We start from the raw sequence: 7,197 nt of genomic DNA on the forward strand, positions 1-7,197 counted from the left end.
GTGGCCAAATCTGGCCACATCCATTATTTGCGTATCACCTATAGCTGCTTTCTCACAACAGTGGCAGAACTGAGTAGTTGAGACAAAGAATATATGGCTGGCAAAGCCCAAAACATTTGCTATCTGACTCTTTACAGAAAAAGTCTGGCAACCTCTGGTTTAAACTAATTTCTTATCCTATTTTATAACAAGCCCCTATATTCAAACTCTTCAGAAAAAAGGAAAAGCAGGCCGAGTGTGGTGGCTCACGCCTGTAATCCCAGCGCTTTGGGAGGCTGAAGTGGGCACATCACTCCCATCAGGAGGTCAGGAGCTTGAGACCAGCCTGGCCAACGTGGTGAAACCCCATCTCTACTAAAAATACAAAAATAAGCTGGGCATGGTGACGCATGCCTGTAATCCCAGTTACTCAAGAGGCTGAGGCAGGAGAATTGCTTGAACCCAGGAGACAGAGGTTGCAGTGAGCCAAGATTTTGCCATTGCACTCCAGCCTGGGGGACACAGGGAGACTCTGTCTCAAAAGAGAAAAAAAAAAAAAAAAGCATATTTTGAAATTCCTTTTGTTATAGTACATCATTAAAACATGACACAGTAAGTTCCAACATAAAAATTTCTATATAGCAGCTGGGACATTCTAAGGCTTTAAATACTAAGTATGTTAGTTTACTTTGTGGAAAGAAATGAAAAAAACAAAACAAAACGAACAAACAAAAAAACCCCATAAGACCTAAAACCATAAAAATCCCAGAAGAAAACCTAGGCAATACCATTCAGGACATAGGCATGGGCAAAGACTTCATGACTAAAACACCAAAAGCAAGGGCAACAAAAGCCAAAATTGACAAATGGGATCTAATTAAACTAAAGAGCTTCTACACAGCAAAAGAAACTATCATCAGAGTGAACAGGCAACCCACAGAATTGGAGAAAGTTTTTGCAATCTATCCATCTGTCAAAGGGCTAATATCCAGAATCTACAAATAACTTAAACAAATTTGCAAGAAAAAAACAAAAAAATCCATCAAAAAGTGGGCAAAAGATATGAACAGACACTTCTAAAAGAAGACATTTATGTGACCAACAAACCTACAAAAAAAAAAGCTCATCATCACTGGTCATTAGAGAAATGCAAATGAAAACCACAATGAGATACCTTCTCAAGCCAGTTAGAATGGTGATCATTAAAAAGTCAGGAAACAACAGATGCTGGAGAGGATGTGGAGGAAAAGAAACACTTTTTCACTGTTGATGGGAGTGTAAATTAGTTCAACCATTGTGGAAGACAGTGTGGAGATTCCTCAAGGATCTAAAACCAGAAATACCATTTGATCCAGCAATCCCATTACTGGGTATATACCCAAAGGATTATAAATCATTCTACTACAAAGAAACTTGCACACATATGTTTATTGCAGCACCATTCACAATAGCAAAGACTTGGAACCAACCCAAATGCCCATCAATGACAGACTAGATAAGGAAAATGTGCACATATACACCATGGGAATACTATGCAGCCATAAAAAAGAATGAATTCATGTCCTTTGCAGGGACATGGATGAAGCTGGAAACCATCATTCTCAGCAAACTAACAGAGGAACAGAAAACCAAACACCACATGTTCTCACTCATAAGTGGGAGTTGAACAAAGGGAACACATGGACACAGGGAGAGGAACTTCACACATTGGGGCCTGTCATGGAGTGGGGGCTAGGGGAGGGATAGCATTAGGAGAAATACCTAATGTAGATGATGGGTTGACGGGTGCAGCAAGCCACCATGGCACATGTATAGCTATGTAACAAACCTGCACGTGTATCCCAGAAGTTAAAGTATAATGATAATGAAAAAATAATAATTTAATAAAAAGCATTATTTTGAAGTTCTTCTTGTTATAATACATCATTAAAATATGACCCAATGAGTCCCAAAATAAAAATTTCTATATGGCAGCTGGAACATTCTAAGGCTTTAAATACTAAGTGTGTTAGTTTACTTTTTGGAAAGAAATGAAAAAAAAAAAAATAAGGTGAGCACACGTAGTTACTGTTTTTTAGGAGCTTCCAGAATCTTAACATTTCGAGCAAGTACCAATATTGGTTTATCCATAAAGCTTAATAGTGAAAGCAGAAGTAAAGCCAAGAGCCTTGAGTCCAGTTGTTTTGTCCATAAAAATAAAAGTTTCCTATTGATAATAGATCTGCAAGTGTAATAAGATCTTATTGGTTTACTAAGGAGTGAAATGTTATTAAATAGCAGGCCTGTTAGAGCCAGGAGGCAGTGGCTAAAAATACTGCTATTTTGGGAAATATTGTTTATTGTTAACATTTGCTGTACTCACCCATATGAAGGAGTGATCAGTCACTAAATATTTTTGATTGTTGTAGAGGCAAAACAAATTGACTTTATTCACTCAAAGGATAGCAGGTCCTAATTCCTAGGAAAATAATATACTTTTAAAATTTAGTATATTGCGTTAAAACAGTTTTCAAATCAAGGTATTCTTTTGCAAGAAATATCCTAATAACGAAGTCCAAATTCTCCTAGTTCACAAGTCTTGTAAGAAAGGTGAAGAGAAAATATTGGGTGTTAAGAAAAGAAAAAATACAGAGGATTGTTTCTGTAAACAAAGCAACTTTGTGTTCCAATGCCCTGTTTGGCATACATAATAATTTTATCCATAAGCAGTCTATTTTATTTCTAGCTCCACTTATGTGAACTTAGAGATATCTTCAGGAAAACTGCTTATGGAATGTAAATGAAATCATGAGATTTGAAATATGCATCAGGGTTTTTAAATTGTCTTCCTTTGACTCTAGCTTTTATGAAATTTGAATACACAGTACTATCCAACTTAATTTTTCCAAGAAGAATTAGGTGCCCAATTTATGTCTGAGCTTCAGGTTCCTTGTCTGTCTCATAGTTACCATTAACACAGTTATTTAAACTTCATTTGGGTAAGTGAAATGACATTTAGTTTAAACATTTTGTTTGGAGATTGCAAGCTCCTCTAGAATGTACGATTGAACAGTACAGGCAGATAGGATTATAGTTCAGATGTATTTTTTCCTTGAATGTTTGAGTAACTGGCTGATCTGAATACCACTGCTGCTTGATGAATATATTACAAAACTTAGTAGCTTACAACAACAAGCATTTTATTATGTTCACAGATTCTGGGGGTTAGGACAGGGCACAGCAAAATGGCTTGCCTCTTCTTCATAGTGGTTAGGATTCCAGCTGAAGAGATTTGAGGGCTGGAGTGATTTGATGGCAGGGAGTCAGAATCATTCGGAGGTTCCTTGACTCACATGTCTGGTGCGCCTGTGTTGGGAAGACTTGAAGACTAGAGCTGCTAACCAGACTACCTACAGATAGGTGTCTTCTCCATGTGGCCACTCCAAGTAGCTTGGCTTGGAGCCAGGCAAGGCAGCATTAGGACAATTGGGTTTGTTATACAGCAGCTCAAGGCTCCAAGCATGACTATTCTGGCAAGTAAGGTAGTAGCTGCACCATCTATGCCACATAGCCTTATTCCATTGTGCTGTATTGGTCAAAGCGGTCCCAAGTACATCCAGATTTAAGGAGACGAGAATTAGACTCTGGCTTTTGAAAGGGGAGTCGCGAGGTCACACCAGAGAAGAGGATGTGGAAGTGGAGATGTTAGGGAGACCCTCTTTGGGAAATATAATCTGCCACATTGACCAAATAAAAAGTGAGTACACAATCAGGAGAATGTAAGTGTTATGTTAAAAGTGAAATGCTAACATTTTTGTGATGTTGATTATTTATTAGAATTGGATATCTAATAGACATCTCAAACTTATTATGTTCAAAATAGTGTTTTTTCTGTCTTTCCTCAAAAATCAAAACAGTGATTTCTGTCTTCCCCAAAGTTGGTCTTCAAGTTTTTCCATCTTAGAAAAGCACCGTTTCCAAAACAAAATGTAGGAGTCACCTTTGATTTTTCTTGTTCTTTCAACTCTTATATCTAATGTGTCAAGTTCATTTAGTTCTACCTCCAAAATGTCTTTCAAATTTATTCACTTCTCTCCATCTTCAGTCCTCACCCCTGCCTTAGTCTGTTTTGTGCTGCTAAAATAGAATACCTAAAGCTGGGTAATGTCTTTTTTTTGTTTTTTTAAATTATTTGTTTTTAAATTTTTTAATAATTTTTGTGAATACATAGTAGGTGTATATATTTATAGGTTACATAAAATATTTTGATACAGGCATGCAATGTATAATAATCGCACCAGGGTAAATGGGGCATCTATTACCTCAAACATTTATCCTTTGTGTTACAAACCATCCAATTATACTATCTCTTTTCTTTTTGAAATGGGTTCTCATTCTGTCGCTCAGGCTGGAGTACAGTGGTGCGATCTCGGTTCACCGTAGCCTCTGCGTCCTGGGTTCAAGCGATTCTCCTGCCTCAGCCTTCCAAGTAGCTGGAATTAGAGGCACACACCACCACACCCGGCTAATTTTTTGTATTTTTAGTAGAGATGGGGTTTCGCCATGTTGGCCAGGCTGGTCTTGACCTCCTGATCTCGGGTGATCCACCCGCCTCGGCCTCCCAAAGTGCTGGGATTACAGGCGTGAGCCACCGCTTCTGGCCTCTTTTAAATGTACAATTAAATTATTTTTGACTATAGTCACCCTATTGTGCTAGCAAATATCAGGTCTTATTCATTCTTTCTAATTTTTTGTACCTATTAGCTTTCCCCACTTTTCCCACACCACTCCCACGACCATTTCCATCATCTGGTAACCATCCTTCTACTATTTCCGTGAGTTCAATTGTTTTGATTTTTAGCTCACACAAATAAGTCAGAACATGTGAAATTTGCCTTTCTGTGCCTGGCTCATTTCACTTCACATAATGACCTCCAGTTTCATCCATATTGTTGCAAATGACAGGATCTCATTCTTTTTTAAGGCTGAATAGTACTCCATTGTGTGTATGTAACACATTTTCTTTATGCATTCATCTGTTGATGGACGCTTAGGTTGCTTCCAAATCTTGGCTATTATGATCACTGCTGCAATACACATGGGCATGCAGATATCTCTTTGATATATTGATTTCCTTTTTTTTTCTTGTGAGTATATACCTAGGAGTGGGATTGCTGAATCATAAGGCATCTCTGTTTTTATTTATTTATTTATATTTATTTTTTGAGATGGAGTTTCGCTGTTGTTCCCCAGGCTGGAGTGCAATGGCACAATCTCAACTCACTGCAACCTCTGCCTCCCAGATTCTCCTGCCTCAGCCTCTCAAGTAGCTGAGATTACAGGCATGCGCCACCACACCTGGCTATTTTTTTTTTTTTTAATTTAGTAGAGATGGGGTTTCACCATGTTGGTCAAGCTGTTCGTGAACTTCTGACCTCAGGTGATCTACCTGCCTTGACCTCTCAAAGTGCTGGGATTATAGGCATAAGCCTTGTGGCAGCCTCTATTTTTATTTTTTTGAGGAACCTCTAAACTGTTCTCCATAGTGGTTATACTAATTTACACTACATAAAAGCCATTTTAATTGGCGTGAGCTGATATCTCATTGTGGTTCTGATTTGCATTTCTCTGATGATCAATGATGTTGAGCACCTTTTCATACACCTTTCATATACCTTCTTTTGAGAAATGTCTATTCAGCTCCTTTGCTCATTTTTAAATTGGATTACTCGAGTTTTTTTCTTACAGAGTTGTTTGAGCTCCTCATATATTCTGGTTATTAATCCCTTGTCAGATGGGTAGTTTGCAAATATTTTCTTTCATTCTGTGGGTCATCTCCTCACTTTGTCAATGAGACTGGGTAATTTATAATGAACCGAAATATATTATCTCATAGATCTGGAGGCTGGGAAATCCAGGATTAAGGTGTTGGCATGTGGCAAGGGCCTTCTTGCCAGTTCAGTTCTAAGAATGAACTTTCCGGATTCTAAATTTGATCATGTGACACCCTTGTTTATAAATCTTCAGTAGTTTCTGATTGCATTTGGAATAAGATCTTAATTCCTTCCTAGACTTACAAAACCTTGCAAGATTTGTCTCTTGCCTCCTTCTAGAAACCTCAGTTCATCACTACTCTCTCTGCTTATTCATTGTGCTCCACTGTCACTGATCTCCTTTCTTTCCTCAACCCTCAAGCACCTTCGAACCTGCTGTTTTCTCTGCCTAGAGCACATTCCCCAACATGCTCTGCATGGCTGGATCCTTTAAGGTGAACTGTTGCCTCCTTAGGCCTTCCCTGACCAGCCAATCTAAATATTCTACCTCATCACTCTCTCCTTTATCATCCTATTTATTTCTATAGTATAAATTATTATTTTATATGTTTGTTTACTTGTTTACTGCCTCTCTTTTCAACCAGAATTTAAGCTTGCTGAAGACGGTGGCCTTGTCTATCTTGCTCATCCCTGTTTCTTCAGTACTTTGCTGAATCTTGTGTATAATAGGCATTTCATAAATATTTTTTGAATGAATAAATGAAAAATGGTTTAAAACAGAAGAAAATTACATGTTTAAGTCTAATTTCTCATGAAAACTTACCTATATTTTACTCAAGCCAATAACTGAATATAAAAGATGACTTTTACATGACTAGCCACAGAAGAATGAAAACTTACAAGTGTTTTGGTCTCAATATTACCTATCAAGGGGGCCTTTACTATAATTGAACTTGTAAACATTATTAAGTTCATTTACTAATTGTTTTATTTATTCATTCAGCTTTTAGTGAGAGCCTACTATACGCATAGGACTGTACTAGAGGAGACAATGTAAAAATGTATAAGTCACATTTCTTACTTTCACAGAGCTTAAAATTTAGTGGGGGATATAAGAAACATATATCAAAAGCCTCAATACTGGTGATGGTGTTGGTGACATGTAAGTGGCACAGTCTCAATGCTATCAGTATAGAGGAGAGAGGTTTTAGGGTTGAACTAATCAGAGAATATGGATTAAGCCAGCATTTAAATTGGATATTTTAAAATAAGGCTTTTAATAGGTAGAGATGAAAATTGAGGAAACAAAGACATTCCTGGTAAAATAAATGGCATGAGCAAGGGACTGGGACCAAGAAAATAAAATACCTGTTTAGAAAATGGTGAGAAATCTAGGTTGAGTGGAGCATCAAACTGTGTATGGAATCAGTAGCAAATACAGCTGGTTGAAGCTAAGTCATGAAAT

The sequence above is a fragment of the Chlorocebus sabaeus genome, chromosome 7 (genome assembly GCF_047675955.1).
Source record: "Chlorocebus sabaeus isolate Y175 chromosome 7, mChlSab1.0.hap1, whole genome shotgun sequence".
NCBI classification, from domain to species: Eukaryota; Metazoa; Chordata; class Mammalia; order Primates; family Cercopithecidae; genus Chlorocebus; species Chlorocebus sabaeus.